General features: G+C 35.9%; 1 pseudogene; it reads right to left on the reverse strand.

Moving 5' to 3' along the window:
• Positions 1-8406: 8406 nt before the first annotated feature.
• LOC150007390 (large ribosomal subunit protein eL21 pseudogene) lies at positions 8407-8898 on the reverse strand (annotated as a pseudogene).
• Between the last annotated feature and the right edge of the window lie 8931 nt (positions 8899-17829).

Genomic DNA, 17829 nt, shown 5'->3' on the forward strand with positions numbered 1-17829 from the left:
TTTAGTTTAAGTGTTTATTTTAAGTTACAGAATTACTCTGACTATTTCTAACATCCTGAAAAATTTGTTGAGAATGACAACAAATGATGGCTACGGAATATGTGGTAGTTCCTGGGTATCTTTTTAAATACTTTCTTAGCTTGCAAAATATATTCTAATATGTCACAACTCCAGTTGCAGGAATATAAATCTAGTTCAGGGTCTCGTCACCTATCATCGCAAAATTTTTCTGATTTTCTTTCCTCTAATCTCTTATACCATTCAATTCTTTCCACATGCATTTACGAAGTTAGTAATTCTAGAACACTAGTGTAAAATGTTTTAAATATAAAATGAAGCTTAATTTTGCTATACATAATTTTATAGTACCAACTTACAATTTTCTCCTTTCAAAGTTTAATTATTTATCAAAGTAATATATAAGAATCAGTAATAACAAGTCTCTCTCCTGCTTTTCCCTTCACACTCCCAATTTCTTCTCCCAGAGGAAATCACTTTCAACTACTTCAGTGGTGTCTACACGTACAATCTGAAGTAATACGCTTATATTGTTACTTCTAGATTTTTCACTACCGGACATTGCCTGTTGATTGTAAAGGATGGGGACTGAGCTCATTATTCACTCTCTGCACTCTTCCTTCCTGCAAAAAGCTTGGGATAGACCAGTGGACAAGACAAAGTCCTCATACTTGAAAATTTACATTCTGATGTGAAAAGGTGACAAATGGACAAGTAGCTAATTAATTTAATAATTTTACAAAGTGACCATGATTTGAAAAAAAAAAAAGAACAAGAGAAAAGAATACATGTTCCTCTCCTCCATTCACCCACTATTTTTATATTTTTGATGATTTCATTGGTATAACTAGATAAATATTACTTAACATTGAGCATAACTTGTACCATAATTACCTTTTATTTATTGTACAAGTACTTATGTTCTCTGAGTCTGAAATTGCCTAATTTTTGCATTTGTTTAGTTTTCATGTACTGAAAACCAATTCATTCCTAAACGTGCTGCCAGAACTACAAAACCTCTCAATCTTGTCAAACACTACAGCGATTCTCTCAGTTTCTCTTCTTCCTCCTCCTGTTCTTCCTCTCTCGTCATCCCTTTGAGACCTACCTTCTTGCTCCAGTCGTGTCTAGTGGCTTTTCAGGTCTGCAGCACAGCTGTCAACTGGGGCCTCTTTTTGTCATCTTCCCGGGATTTCCTGCTGACTCTACTTAGTGAACTCCTTTCCTTGGTGGACTACATCTTCCTCTTGTTTTAGTTCTCCAGTAGCTTCTTGAGAAAGAGTGCACAGGGAGTAAAGTTTTTCAACCTTGCATGCATGATTTAAAATGTTTTAATTCTACCCTAAACCTTGACGGAGAGCCTGCATATAGAATTCTAGGTTGAAAATTATTTTCTCTCAGAAATTTGAAGGCACTGCTCCATTGTCTTCTAGTTCTCAGTAGTGCTATTAAGAATTCTCATTCCATTCTTGTTCCCAGTACTTGGCATGTGACCTAATTTTTCTCCCTGGTAGACTAAGGTTCTAAAATTTCAAAATAATCCAGCATTCACAATATATTTTATTACTGGAGAGGCAGGAATACCTGGTGATTAGGAACATGAATTCTAGAACCGGATAACTGGGTCTGTTTAACTAGTTCTATAACTCAGGACATTTCCTCAATTTCTCTGCGACTCTGACCCTGTAAAAGGAGGATAATATAGTACTAGTACAGTACCCACATCATAGGGTCTTGGGGAGCATAGCAGGAATACTTAAAATGTTTAGAACATAACTGTAAACAGTGGCTATTACTAGTACTTATTTATTGTGCTGGATATTTAGTTGACTCAATAATAAACTTAGATTGTCTGTGCTGGGACATCTGCTTGTGTTATTTCTTTGTTAATTTTTCTCTCCATTTTTTCATACTTTATTTCTGGAATCTCTGTTATTAATAAAATTTCCTCACTCATATTTCAATCTAACTGCTATCATATTTTAAATATCCAATATTTTGTCTTATTTTTTAATGCATGTATATATGTATAAGCATACATACACATGTACAAATATATACATACATAAACTTTTTAATAGATGCAATATTTTATCCTTTCTGAGAATATTTGTTACCAGGTTTATTTTAGTTGGGAAGTTGTCCTACGCTTTTTATTCTATTATATTAGAGGCTTTTCTCTGGTGATTCTTGGATGTCTATTCAAACCTTAAAGTGAGGCTTTTAAGCTCCAGGGGTTGACAACTGGTGAGTTTTGCTGTGGGAAGACAGAGTCAAGGTAGGGATCCCAGACAGAGACAGATGGGCCTCTGTAAATGTGAGTTTCTGAAGACCTTTGATTTGGAGATGGTCAGCTATTTCTAGTCTCTTGCTTGGCCTGGCTACCAGTGTTTGGGGAGCTGAGCTGTGGCAGGGGTTTTCCACGCAGCCTCCCACACAACCCCCTTGTTTTTAGTATGGCATCTCCTGGTCTAACCTCTCTACTCTCTCTAGGGTAGGGCCTATAGATTACACGATCTAGGGACCCTCTTTGAGACAAATAAATAAAATTATGAAGCAAAATTAAATAAAGGTCCTTGGAAAGAACCTGTGCAAGCGGGGAGCCTGAGGCTTAGGCTTCATTAGCATCATGGTAAACCTGGCCCTCCATCCTATATACCTCCCAGCAGGTGCTGGAGGGGTGTGCCTGACTTCACAGGCTGAACAGGGCCTTGGGGAAGTCTAATTGCTGCTTATAGCCTTTCAATTAATTCTCTTTTTCTTTAGCCCCATCCAACACTCTGTTTTTTAAGGGATAACCAGCATCTTGAGTTCCTGAACCTCTGTGGCATTTACAGTTTAACTGGTGCATTTCTTGTTGGGGCATCTCTCACTGCAGCCAGTTAGGCTTCAGCTTTCTCACTGAGCTTCTTTTGCCACTCATTCATCTACTTTACATCTTCTAAATTCCTGTGCATATCATTTAGCTGCTGTTACTACATGCTCTGTTCTCTTTGTCATAGTGGACTTATTCCCTGCTGCCCTTTATGTGGGGTTTTAGGAAATTATAGGAATAAACAACCAGGCTCAATTTGCGATATTTAATTGGAAGCCTCATTCTATCCTTAGTTTTTTCTTTTTTTAGTGGGGCGTGGCCACAAAGAGTTTATTAAGCAAGACACAAAATCCAAAATCCATCGAGGAAATGACTGACAGATCTGACCAACAGAAGCAAACAAAATAAAAACTCAAACCACTTTTGATTAATGAAAGACATCATAGACAAAGCTAAAACACAAGCCAAAGATCAGGAGAAAATATCTGCTACACCTATAACAGAAAGAATATTATAGACATATTTAAAGAGTCCACATAAATCAAAGAGAAAAGGGCAACTAACAGAAGGAAGGGCAAAATCAAGTCCCAGGAAAACAACTTATGACCAATAAATACTGAAAAGATGATTAATATCCTTAATAATTAGAGGAATGTAAATGAAAACATATTCAATTTTTCACTGGTTTGATTGGAAAAAGTTAAAACAGCGAACATATCTGGGGTTGGTGACACAGGGAATCCTTAGATAGTTTAACGTTGGCCATTAACTTTACTATTTTATTGTCATTCAAAGGAATTCATTATAAAACTAAACACTTTTTGTACTACATATGTGAAAAATAAATACTTCAATGTTCTCATGTCTTTTTTTTTCTTTTCTTTTCTTTTTTCTTTTGGCCTATAATTTGGTCCAAAAAGCTGGTGTTCTCCCATATGTAATCAAGCTAGGAATATTTTGTGAAGGTGAATATACCAGAAAATGTCTATAATTTTTAAAAACAAAATTATAAAATTATGCATGTTAAAAAAAGAAGTTTGTAAAAAAATCCTTATGTTAATGCTTTTTATTATTAAATATATTGGGGTGACATTGGTTAATAAGACTATATAGGTTTCAAGTGTACAATTCTATGACACATAATCTGTATATTGCACTGTGTGCCCACCACCCAAAGTCAAATTATCCTCCATCACCATATATTTGACACCCTTTACCCTTTACTACCCTTACCTCCCTTCCTTCTGGTATCCACCATACTATTGTCTGTGTCTATGAGTTTTTGTTTCTTTTTCTTATTTATTCATTTGTTGCTTTCAGATTTATATCCTACAAATTAGTGAAATCATATAGTTCTTAACTTTTTCTGTCTGACTTATTTCATTTAGTATGATATTCTCAATGTCCATCCATGTCATTGCAAATGGCAGTAGTTCACCTTTTCTTATGGCTGAGTAGTATTACATTGCATATATGTACCGCATCTTGGTCTTAGAGAAGATTTTATGAAAGTGACTCCAAGGGTAAGGGACATAAAGGCAAAAATAAATGAATGGACCTATATCAAACTAAAAAGCTTCTGCACAGCAAAAGAAACCACCAACAAAACAAAAAGTCAGGTAACCAAATGGGAGAAAATATTTGCAAACAACAGCTCCAACAAAGTGTTAATATCCAAAATACTTTAAAAATCGATACAACTCAACACCAAACAAATGAACATTCCAATTAAAAAAATAGGCAGAGAACCTGAACAGATGCTTTTTCCAAGAAGACACACAATGGCCAACAGACACATGAAAAGATGCTCAACTTCACTAGCTAATAGGAAAATGCAAATCGAAACTACAATGCGATACCACCTCACGCTAGTTTGAATGGCTATTGTCAACATGACATGTCATAACAAGTGTTGGAAAGGTTGTGGAGAAAAAGGAACCAGCATTCACTGCTGATGGGAATGTAATCTGGTACAGCCACTATGGAAAAAAGTATGGTAATTTTTTAAAAAATTAAGAATAGAGTTACCATGTGACTCAGCAAACCCTTTTCTGGGTATCTACCTGAAAAATTTGAAAACATTTATTCACAAAGATATATACACCCTTATGTTCATTACAGCATTATTCATGTCAGTCACAACATGGAAACAACCAAAGTGTCCTCCGATAGAGGACTGTATAAAGAAGATGTGGTACCTATGTTATTTTTAAAAAATATTTTGTCTGGTCTATTCTTCTAGACGATGTTCAATAAATGTTTGTCAAATAAATAAATGCTCCATAAATAGTCTTATTTCATCCACTCAGCTGACATAATTTCTATGAAAATATTTCCTTTCCCAAATGACTCTCCAAACTCTTGGAAAATTAAATGTAAAGAGACTTACAGTAAAATTTCCTAAGCTCTGCTTCTTGGAAACTTAAATTTGCAAAAATACTTTAACAAAGTATTCCACAAAGTTAAAGAAATTTCTTTAAATCAAGAACTTCTTAGAGCCTTAACTATGATAATATGCATTGTAAATCTTTAAGAAGAGAATAATTACACTGCATATTAAATCAAGGTAGAAATATTCTGTGTTTCTCAAATTTATTTTACTACCCATCCCATTCGGACAGCATACTACTCATTTCTTACAAAGTAAAATGTATCAAAATACAATTTGGAACATTTTTATCAATAGTATATTTCCCAATTCTGTACCTGGTTTTTATACTGAGAAATAGTTTTATTTCTCCCATTACCAATTCCATTCTAGATCTTGATCTCTCAGGATTACTCTGTCTTGAAATTTTCTAAAATATCAGGACAACTGTCTTCCCACAGGATCTAAATGATTCAGGGTGAAACAAAATCTGTGTCAGAAAGCCTTTTAGTTAATGGAAAAAGCAGAAATGAATAAAGGATAACAGTGGCACCAGATAGACCATCCAAGTATTCCTGAACTGAATATCTTGTTTATGCATTAAGACCAAGGTTAATTTTAAGCAGGTCAGGATGAGGAAGTGATAACACCAAAGGTAGTCATTAAGTGCTCTCTCTTCTCTCTCTCTCTCTCTCTCTCTCTCTCTCTCTCTCTCTCTCTGATCTCCAGTGTTTTCCAAACTTTCTGCTTTTATTAAACATTCACATTTTTATGGCCAGATCATCAAAATGACTGAATCAGACTCTCCAGGGAAGGGCCCTGGGTATCTGCATGCAGAAAAGATACTGTGTAGGTTTAAGAAATACTGCAGTTTGAGCTACAACTGTGGGACTTGCCTGGCCACTCCTGGCCATGACCTCCACTTCATTATCACATCCATGATAATCTTGTTGGAGAATCTGAACTCATTTTTTGCTGTACATATCTGCTTTGTTCTGACTTCTCTCTCTCCACTTAAGACTTTGGACTGGCATTACACTGGATGAATTGTCTCTAGAACTAATCTTGGCAGAGCACCTCAGAAGAGACCTGAATACCTTCTAAACGGATAAAAGCACCCTTTTCAGGTCCTCTTGCTGGTGCTAGCTTGACCCCATGAAGCAAGACCGTCTCTTCAGTTTTATGAGCCTCCATCCTCAGGACTAGAAAATTACTGAAGTGCCCTGCAGGTGAAAACGTTCCAAGAACTTACAAACAGGACATACCAGACAGCAAAGCCTGGACCTCGCACCCAAAGATAACATTGAGACAGGCTGAAGCTTGCACAAGACCAGCTGAAGATCCCTGTTCTGCAACCACCCTGATCACACAACTGCAACCCCCTCACCTTCTACAACCCAATAAAAGCTCAAATCCCTAAGTCCTCAGGACTGGTGCATTTCTCTGCACCCAGCCCCTTTCCTCTCTTGGAAAGTGAATAAAACCTTGCTCTCTGCATTTCCCTCTCACTGTGAATTCTTTCACAGCCTGTATCACTGGCCACCCCAATACCAGGGAATTAAAAGTTGAATAGATTCAAGATAACTAAAGAATAGTAGTAAAAGGGGATTTAAAAAATTAGTTAACACAGAATTCAAAAAATACAAAATAGCAGTAACTTAAAAGTGTGATTTTTGTATACTGTTTCTACCAGCTATGTAGTTCTCCTGCTTGGTGGCCGCTAGTATTTTATGAATCCTTCTGGAAATACTCTAATAAACATTTATGTAATATCTGTATGCATATTTATTTTACATAAAGATGTCATGCTATACATTCTGCACTGCGCCTTGATTTTTTTCACCTAATTTACCTTGGAGATTGTTATAGATTGAATTGTGTCCCCCACCCAAAAAAAGTATGTTGAGGTACTAATGCCCAGTATCTCAAAAGATGATTTTGTTTAGAAATAAGGTCACTGTAGATGTAATCAGTTAAGATGAGGTCATACTGGAGCAGGTTGGGCCATTAATCCAATGTGATTCATGTCCTTATAAGAAGAGGACACAGAGTTACAGAGTGAGAATTTCACATGATGACAGACAACAGAGGCAGATATTGGAATGTTCCAGCCATAAGCCAAGGAATGCCAAGGCTTGTTGGAAAATCTCCAGAAGCTAGGAAGAGGCAAAGAAGGATTCAGAGGGAATATGGCCATGCCAACACCTTGATTTTTTACTTCTATCTCCAGTACTGTGATACAATAAAGTTCTATGCATTTATATCATACAGGGTGTGGAATTTTTCCTCAGAAACTAAAATAGAGATCTTTCTGTATCAATAGAAAGATGCTTCATTATATTTGATAGCTGCATAGTATTCTATTATATGGCTGAACCAGAATTTATTTATTCAATCCTTTATGGATGGAAATTTAGTTGTTTCAAACATTTGCCATTAAAAACAATGCAAAATGAATAACTTCATATATGTGTCATTTCACACATGTGTGAAATTATCCTGGGCCAAATACATAGGTGTGGTGAATCTTTAAATTAAAATAAGATGATTTGTACATAAACAAGTGAGAAATTATTGTGACTTGAGTAATGTTTTTTCCACAAATAGAGGTTATAATAACATTAAGCTTAAGCCAATAATAATGCTAAACAAGAGGACTTTCTCCTTATTCATCCATTTTTTTTACCTAATTATCCACATGATCCACTTGCTTACAAACCTCTCTTCTTTTCTCTAGATGTCTGTTATAGCAGTTTTTAGTGTTATATTTCAGTTGTTTAGGTCATTTTAAGGATCAGATAAAAATTTTTATGTGACAGCAATTGCCCTACATAAATAGGGCTTGCTATTGTCTCTCCCTTAAAGCAATATTTCACAACTTATTATGCTCTTTCTCCATATTCTATCATCACTAACCCCACCACACACACAAGTTGTACTTGTTTATATAGTTATTTCTCATGTTTGTTTCCATGTATTGAGTAGTTTCTTATTGTATCTTTTCTATTTGCTCACAACAGTTAGTATACCTGACTAATAAACGTGTATTCTGTGTTTCTGAGTACTAAATATTTCATTAATAGAAACTCCTTTTCTTTTGGACACAAAGTTTTCTTCAAAAATTGTTTTTAGTTGAAGAGACACTACACTTCTATTCAATTAAGAGAAGCATTTCGATCAGTACAGAGGTCTTTATTTTTCACACTTATCGTGCCATGAATTCACAGGGAATGGGTTCCAGCAGCTCAGGCTCCTCTCCATTGGTTCTCACAAAGCGTGTTTCTCTCAGTGGAGCAAGCTGGCACTTCAGTTGAACCCAGGTACCTTTCTCTTTGGCTTCCTTATTTTTCTGATCATTTTTCTTCACATGTTTCAGGAAGCTACCTTGGCTTTTAGAGTGTTTAATATGCTCAATACATACATTAATTCTTTTGGCAAGAATCTTGCCCTTTACTTATTTGTTTACAACTGTGCCCATTACATGCTGGGTGACATTGAAGACTCTTCCAGTTTTGCCATGATAATATTTGTGGGGCATTTCTTTTTGAACAGTGCCCATTTCCTTGATGTCTAAAATATCACCTTTCTTGTAGATTTGCACGTATGTGGCCAAAGGAACAACTCCATGTTTTCTAAAAGACCTAGAGAACATATAGCAGGTGCCTCTCATCTTTCCCTTTGTGTTAATTTTCACAAATTACTGGAAGGTAGAGGTTCTGGCTGAAAAGAAGCCATTATTAAAAATTCTTTATTTCCTGAAGGTGGCCTGAAGATTTACTTTTAGAGATAGAGAACTCAGCTTCTAGTAACTACAGTATTTTCTTCCTCTTTCTTCTTTTCTCAGATAAGAATAACTGTTAGTGATATATTTTTTAACCAACAGATTACGAAAAAAAATCAGTACAAGATATACTTAGGGACTTCCAGCCAAAATGGAGGCATAGGTGGACATGCTATGTCTCTCTCCACAACTAAGAAGGAATACACCACCTCAAAACTACAGACAACCAGAAGTTCCAGAAAATTGAGTTGCATGGAAGTCCAACAAACACAAATATAAAGAAGAAATACTCATCCAGACAGGTTGGAGAGGCAGAGAGGATGTGGTGTGGTGGAATGTTAAAGGGACTTAAGAAAAAGAGGATCAAAACTATGAACATTAAAATGACAACAAACTCACAACTATCAACAACAGAACTAAAAAATAAATAAAAACAAACTAAGCAAACAATGAGAAGAGGAACAGAATCATAGGTATGCAGATCATTTGGAGAGTTATCAGCTGGGAGGGAGAAAGAGGAGGAATGGAGAAATGGTGCAGAGACTAAGAAGCATAATCGGTTAGTACAAAATAGAGAGGGGTAAGTTAAGAATAATATAGGAAAGGGTGAAGCCAAAGAATGTAAATGCATGACCCATGGACATGAACTAAGGAGGGTGGGATTGCTGGAGAGAAGCAGGGCACTGGGCAGAGGGGAGCAAAGGGAAAAGAAATTGGGACAACTGTAACGGCATTATCAATAAAATATACTTTAAAAAAGATATACTTAACGGTCACAACTAATCCTTGATGGGGTGATTTCACCTTGTTTTCCTAGGTCATGAAGACCTTTCTTTCTAGGCAGTGTTTAGAATTAAAATTCTGGTCACATGATTATTCTTCTTAGTATCCTCCACCTTGTAGCCTGCCAAGAACTGTCAGAGGTAAGAGAAGCTTGCTGTTTATATGATATAATTGGTAAAGTGCTAGAGTCCTGTCTTCACACATCTCCCCTAGAGTATTTCAAAGTACTTAAAATTCCTACCTTCAGAGTTAATACTTTCTCTTGCTCAAATGTAAATAGCCTGAAGGGATATCATAACAAACCATTATCAGTCATCAGTAACTCAGCATGAATAGGTGTATGAATTATTTTCTCAGATGTCCAAGAAGTGAGAATTCAACAAAGAAGCTTTCACTGAAGTGACTTGTGTGCTGCTGCTACCACTGTGAGAGGAAAAATTCTGGTGAGCTCCATTTCCACTCACTCCTTTTTCAGTGACCAGGACACCAGAGCGCCTTTGGAGAAAGGAAGTCCTGGAGTAGAGCCTTTTAGAGAATTGAGCTAAAAAGATCTTCACTTGTCTGCAGGATCAACTCTAGGTAAAAGCTTGAAGAGGTAGATGTTAAATTTTTCTAAGTTTTCAGTATAACAAGTGTAAGGGTATCTGGCAGTCAGAACAGTTCATGACACTTCTTTAACACAGAATGTTGGAAGTGTCTATTTTTTTGAACCAAGCTACTGAGATGAAAATATTCTTGTACTCTGCTCTGTTTTCCCTTCTTCCCATTTATCTGGCCATGGGGTGGGATGGGGGACATTGATTTCCATCTATTTTGCAAGAGGCTATTGATCACTCTCTCTTTTTTGTGTGTGGGGGGGCTTTTTGGCTTTTTGCTAAATATTTATGGGTAACAATGTGTCCTACCTACTGCCTGGGGGATAGACTGCCTGCTTTGTTGGTTTTTTTTTTTTTTTTCTCTCTGTCTCCCTCTTCTTCCCTCCGTCCCTCCTTCCCTCTCTCTTTCATCTTTCCAATTATTACATGACTAGAAAAACTGTTGGAAAAAGGGGAAAGAGCTAATGCCCTATGTAAATAAACCTGTCCAGACACTCACCTCTGTCTTTCCAGAATTCACATTCATTTTAGAAACAGTAAGGCATTGTAAATTAAAAGTACTCCATGGAGTAAACAATGACTCTGCTTGAGAACAGCCAACAAATTATAGGTGGTTTTATAAATTAGATTCACCCACAGATGTCTCAACTCATATATTGCTCTGTTATTGATTTATTGAACTTGTCACATTATCTCTTTGTGAAATTTATCCATTACGAGAAAATTTTCTCTAAACAAAGAAGCCTCCACTTCTCATACTAGCATTTTTATTCAACTACTGGCACTTTTGCCTCTACTTGAAAGCATGCCCAAGCCTCTTTCCAGCCTAGAATTTTAAAAATTCCTTCTTGGACACTGTTTCCTACTCAAGAGAATGCTGCATGTCTTTCCTTCTCTTTCTTGTAAATGTCTTTAGAAAGCTTCATGTCCTAACCTTCCATTTGCTCTTAACCAATTGTGATAATATCATTATTAATAAGGATAGTTAATATTCATCAAGTACATTAATACATGTAAACCTGGCACACATAATTTAAGCCTGTGAAATTTAGGTATATTATCTCATTTAAATTCCAGGATTACTGTGAGGTAGGCATCATTATTAACCCCATTTACACAGATGCTGCATGTTATTCAGCAAATCAGACAGAGTGGCAACATAGAAACTCCAGTTTTATCCTGTAGGTGCAGGTGCTAACTAAATCATTATTATTATCGACAATGTGTACTGTCTCTACCAACTCACTGTAACCGACTCTTCCCTAATTATCATACCCAAGGGTTTATTTTCAATCTTCATCTTACTCAGTTTTCCCACAGCAGTTGCCACAGTTGGACCTTTGGACCTTTCTCCATCCTCCCCTTCCATGATACTACACTCTGTTGGTGCTTCCACATTTCTAATTGTTCTTTCTGACTTTGCTGATTTATCCTTCTCCTGTTCTCTCTTAAGTGTTGGGCTATGATGAATTTTCTTTTTTCTTTAAATGCCTTCTCTGGCATTACTGGGTGTTCCACTAATTCTTATATTCTCAATAATTATCTCAACTGGAATTCCTGAGCTCCAGGTTTGTATCTACTTATAGGTGTCACAAACTAGAAATATTCAAATCAACTTCATTATCTTTCATTCAAGGCCTGTTCCTCCCTTATTCAAATACATAGTTTATGTAATATACAAGCTGAAGGATGAGGTGGAGGGATCTTTTTCTTAGGTCTCTATTTTTTTCACTCCCACATTTAATCAGTCATCCCCTCCTGTATATTCTAATTTTTATATTTGAAAATTTGTCCATTTATCTCCATTACCATTTTTGCTGCTTTAACTTAGAACCCCACACTATCTCATCTCTTTTAAGGTCCAGTATTATGTGTTGTTCTATATTGTATTCCTTATAATACCTAGCCCAATTTTTTATACAGAAATAGATCACCATCAGTATCTACCAACATTTGCACTTCATTGTCTAATACTTATATAGCATTTGCTATTTACTAGACATTATTGTAAAAGCTTTAGTTATATTACCTTATTTAATCTTCACAAATTTCTTCTAAAGCAGGTACAATTATAATTCCCATTTTAGAGATAGGGAGGCAGACATAGACAAGAGTACTAATTTGCCCAAGTTTATGCTGCTGAGATATAGCAGAGATGGAATTAGATCAATTTGAGTTAAAATCCATGGTCTTACCACTGCACTTCCTTATGTTCTCTTTTGCTCTGCTTCTATGTATTACACTGAGGTCCTAGTTATTTTTTTTCACAATAGCTATGAAAATGCAATAGTTACTAAATTCACAAACTTATAGACCTGGAACTAAATTCATATTCTCAGTTTCCTCTAACCATTCATTTAACCTAGAACAATTCAGAACCAAAGTTAGTTCAGAGTTTAATGGGAAATGGGAGATTGCATGAAATTCCACTGGTCCAATAACATGTGAGAGGCAAACCAGCATGGTTTCTATAACTCAAGGCAAAATTAGACTCTTGGGAGTTGGATCTGGACCCCTTAGTGAGTATTAGCCCTGTCAGGTTGGACCATGGATTGCATTAGGTTGAAAAGACCAGAGTATAGGGAAGAACAAAACAAATTATGAACTGCCATTTGGGACAAGGGGAGTCAATGGTTTAGATCCAGTGAATGAAGGTAAGAGGTCTACATGGAGGAATGGAATAATACCAATAAATATAAAGGGGTCAAGAATACAAAAAAATGGAGAGCCAAGGTAGATCATGGGTAAGAGAGAGGTAGAAAGCAGACAGAACAGAATGTGTGCCAGAAACAAGTGTGCTTTCCAAACCAAGGGAAAGTCACTTTAGATGTCTTACACTCTGTGGTAGAGTGGAAAGATTTTGAATTAAATATCAAGGCCTGCATTATAATTTGGTTTTACCCTCAATCAGAAGTGTGACCCTGGAAAAGCTGCTTAAACTATCTGAAACTCATTTTTCTCATCTGTAAAACTGAACTTCAACATGATGACCTCTGATAGTTATATATTTACAAAGTCTAGTATCATTTGCACAATAGTCTTAATGTTTTTTGATCATGGACTCTTATTAGTAAAAGAAAATTCTGAGCAAATATCTCCATTTAGCCCCAGGAAGGCATGCCAGGTGTCCCAGATCCTGGCAACCTTTATGCCTCCAATGCAAAGTTGTGGGTTTCTGTCAGCAGTGAACCTGCATATTCTCCAGGGACAAGTGTTAGGGTACCCTGGGGGCCTCTGGAGGGTGCTAAAACATCAAGGAGCCCTCTTGTATGAAATACTTCAGTGAACTACTGCCTACTCAAGAAAATGAACAAGAGGAAGAAAGACAACATGTTTGCATATAAGCTGATCTATAGAGCAAGTTTAATTTTTGTATCATTGATGTTTATTTATAATCATGGCAATGCCAGAATTGTCTCTAAACACAGCTTTGGCACCATCAGGTTTCTATACTTGAAGTTAGACAAATTAATTGAACACTTTAACATTCAAATGACATTAATTAGGTAACTCCTGTATACTAAAACCCTGTAAGAACTGGTATGAGTTATAAAAAAGGTGAGTAAAACTCAGTCTATTAATTACAGCACAGTAGGGAAAATGAGAATCGCGTGATAGTAAGGTCTGTGAAAATTATAAGATAAAAAAAATCACTTCTGCCTAAGCAATTTATTATTTTTTTGTGATAACAGCTAAGCCTAGGCAAAATTCCATGCCCCGGAAATTTCTTTAAATATAGCCCACTTGTGAGCCCACCAGCTCAACTTTAGTAATAAGCAGACTTGGGCTTAGAAAAGACAGAGAAGTGTGAGTGAGCCTGGGCTCCAAAAACATCCTCAAGAGACAAAGAAGAATACTTCTCTAATCTTAATTATTAACAAATCACATGTCTTCTGATCTCTTTCTAAGCCATAAACTTTTAGGAATATAAAAGCAAACACTGGAAATAAGAATTGTAAAATATTGTATTGATGATATATTGTTGCAGTTTTCTTGAGCATAAAAATATTTTCTCAATAAATATTTTATTATAAAATGGAAACTTATGTGTCAGGTCTCTTTTTTTTCTTAGCCAAAAATCAATTTATAATAATATTGTACACATGAAAGAATTTATAAGAGATAATAGAAGATCAAGTTCAGCAAAGCTATTAAGAATTATAGTAAACAACATTTCATGTTCAAATAACTAGGAGTGCTGTACTTTTCACATTAGGTACAACTTGTGATGTAATAAACTCATTTTTTTCATTCTGTCCAAAGACTAAAAAATGTTATAATATATACCTTATGGTAAAATTTGTCACATTGGCCATACAGAACAGGTATTAGACAACTCTATAAAAACATATTTCAGTCACAACTTCCAAATTAGAATTTATATATATTATCTTTATGTGAACTCTGATAAGCTTTGTTTCAATTACAAAACATCTTATAACACCAAGCTGCTGAAGTACCAAGCTAAATTTCATTGTTTGATGCAGTGACTATCCCACTATTAAATCTAGATTATGAAAAATATATTATTTTTTAACTCTTTTTTCACACAGAGTGATTTATTTTTTAAATTTATTTAGGAAAGAGAGTAAAAGAGGTAAGTTTCATTAAAAATGATATGATATAATTTCTAAACTTTTTTTGAAAAGTTAGAAATTATTCTAAAATTCTATTAGCTAGGAAGACATCAGATTGATTATTTAGGGGTTTCAAATTGCACTAAGATTAAAGTAGATGATTGAGACTTTGCAATTAGGTTATAATTCTTCCACCTTCCCTTCCCTTCTCCTTTCTTGCCTTCCTCCCTCCCTTCCTCCTAACAGGCAGGTGCTCTCCTTGGCATTGTTGATACAAAAAAGAAAGAACTAAAGTCTGACTTATAGAAGACAGCCATATAAACAAACAATTATAATACATGAGGTAACATAGCTCACATGGCTAGTGCAGAGGATGGAGCAGCACATGCTGAGGCCAAAATGTTTCAAGAAGGTGCTGTTAAGCTGAGTATTAGAAAATGAATTTGCGTTTACCAGGCAGGTGAAGACAATATGTGTGAAAAGTCCTCTAAGAAGAGTGCTGAATGTTCAGAAAACAGAAAGAAAGAAAAGATATGACATGGTTAAAGAACCATAAGCTGATTGATATTGAGGGAGAATGAGATACAAGGAGTAGTCTGAGGGAAATTGTGTGAGGGGCTGTTTTCAGTTCAGTGCCTAGAAACACTCATTATACACTCCAAAATTATTTATCTAATAAATAAATTCAGTTTATTAATAACTACTGGTTATTTTCTTATTTTAAAGAAGCTTTAAGAATTGAAAACAATTCTTTATGCTAAAGCTCTAAAGTTATGGAGGATAATTGCTGACATTGTCAGAAATCTCCATAGTACAAAGTGGTTCCCATCTTATTCTCCAGGGATAGCCCCAAGACTGCCAGTAAATGCCTGAAAGCACAGATAGCACCAAACTCTATATACACTATGTTTTTCCCCCATGCATACATACTTATGATAAAGTTTAATTGATAAATTAGAAAATTTCATGGGTACATTTGTTCTTACCATAGATATTAGCAACCTCAGCATGTGAGTCTTTTTCTTGTATGAAGTTGAGAACTTTCACCTTTTCACTTAAAGGAAGCACTTTAAAGCTTCTTGTGGCTATAAGAATTACTTGACAGAGTTTTGGCCAATATGGAGGCCTAGACAGACACACTGTATCTCCCTCCACAACTAAGAAGGAATACAACTACCTCAAAACTGGAGACAACGAGAAGTTCCAGAAAATCAAGCTGCATGGAAGTCCAACAAATAAAGAAATAAAGAAGAAATACTCATCCAGACAGGTTCGACAGCTCTACCTAAGACACAGGCAAATGAACACTGGATCCTGTCAAGAAGAGGAGACAGAGATGTATGGCCCAAAAGATGGAACAAATCAAGGTTCCAGTGGGAGAACTAAATGACAAGGAGATAGCCAACCTATCAAACGAGGAGATAGCCAACCTAACAGATGTAGTGTTCCAAACACTGGTGATAAAGATGTTCAATAGGCTTGACAGATATGCTTAAGTATGGCAAATGCATAAGGGAAGAGGTGAAGGCTATGTTAAATGAAATGAAGGAAAATTCACGTGAAACCAATGGTGAAGGGAAGGAAACCAGGGTTCAAATCAATGATTTGGAACATAAGGAAGAAAAAAACAGTCAACCAGTACAGAATGAGGAAACAAGAATTGAAAAAGATGAGGAGAGGCATAGGAAACTCGGAGACAACTTTAAACATACCAACATCCAAATCATAGCGGTGCCAGAAGGAGAAGAGGAAGAGCAAGAAATTGAAAACTTATGTGAAAAAATGACGAAGGAAAACTTCCTAAATTTGGCAAAGGAAATAGAAATACTACAAGTCCAGGAAGCACAGAGAGTCTCAAACAAGCTAGACCCAAGGAGGACCACACCAAGATACATCATAATTAAAATGCCAAAGGTTAAAGATAAAGACAGAATCTTAAAAGCACCAAGAGAAGAGAGTTACTTAAAAAGGGATACCTATGAGACTATCAGCTGAGGTCTCAAAAGAAACTTTGCAGGCAAGAAGGGACTGGCAAGAAGTATTCAGTGTGATGAAAAGCAAGGACCCACAACCAATATTGCTCTATGCAGCAAAGCTATCATTTAGAATGAAAAGGCAGGTGAAGTGCTTTCCAAACAAGGTAAAGCTAAAGGAGTTCATCATCACCAAGCCATTATTATATGAAATGTCAAAGGGACTTACTTAAGAAAAAGATCTAAACTCTGAATATTAAAATGACAATAAACTCACAACTATCAACAATTGAATCTAAAAAGTGAAAATAAAATCCAATTATGCAAACCAGAATAGGAACAGAATCATAGGTATGGGGATCATTTGGAGGGTTATCAGCTGGGAGGTGGGAGGGGGAGAAATGAGGAAATGGTGTAGGGACTAAGAAGCATAATTGGTTGGTACAAAATAGACAGGGGGAAGTTATAACAATATAGAAAAGGGTGAAGCCAAAGAACTTATATGCATGACCCATGGACATGAACTAAGGGGGGTGGGATTGCTGGAGGGAAGCAGGGTACTGTGCGGAGGGGAGCAAAGGGAAAAAAATTGGAACTACTGTAACAACATAACCAATTATATATATATATATATATATATATATATATATATACATATATATATATATATATATGTTTTTTATTCTATTATAGTTGTCCTGATTTTATTCCCTTTCACCTTGTTTCACCCGGTCCACCCCTCTCATCCACAGTCAATCCCCTCTCCATTGTCAATGTTCATAAGTCATTCATACATGCTCTTTGACTAGTCCCTTCCCCTTCCTTCTAGCATTTCCCTCTCCCTTCTGCCCTCCTACAGCTACCAGTCTGTTCCATGTTTCCATGTCTCTGGTTCTATTTTGCTCGTTTGTTTGTGTT

This window comes from Furipterus horrens, unplaced genomic scaffold, assembly GCF_987537825.1.
Source record: "Furipterus horrens unplaced genomic scaffold, mFurHor1.1.pri manual_scaffold_6, whole genome shotgun sequence".
NCBI classification, from domain to species: Eukaryota; Metazoa; Chordata; class Mammalia; order Chiroptera; family Furipteridae; genus Furipterus; species Furipterus horrens.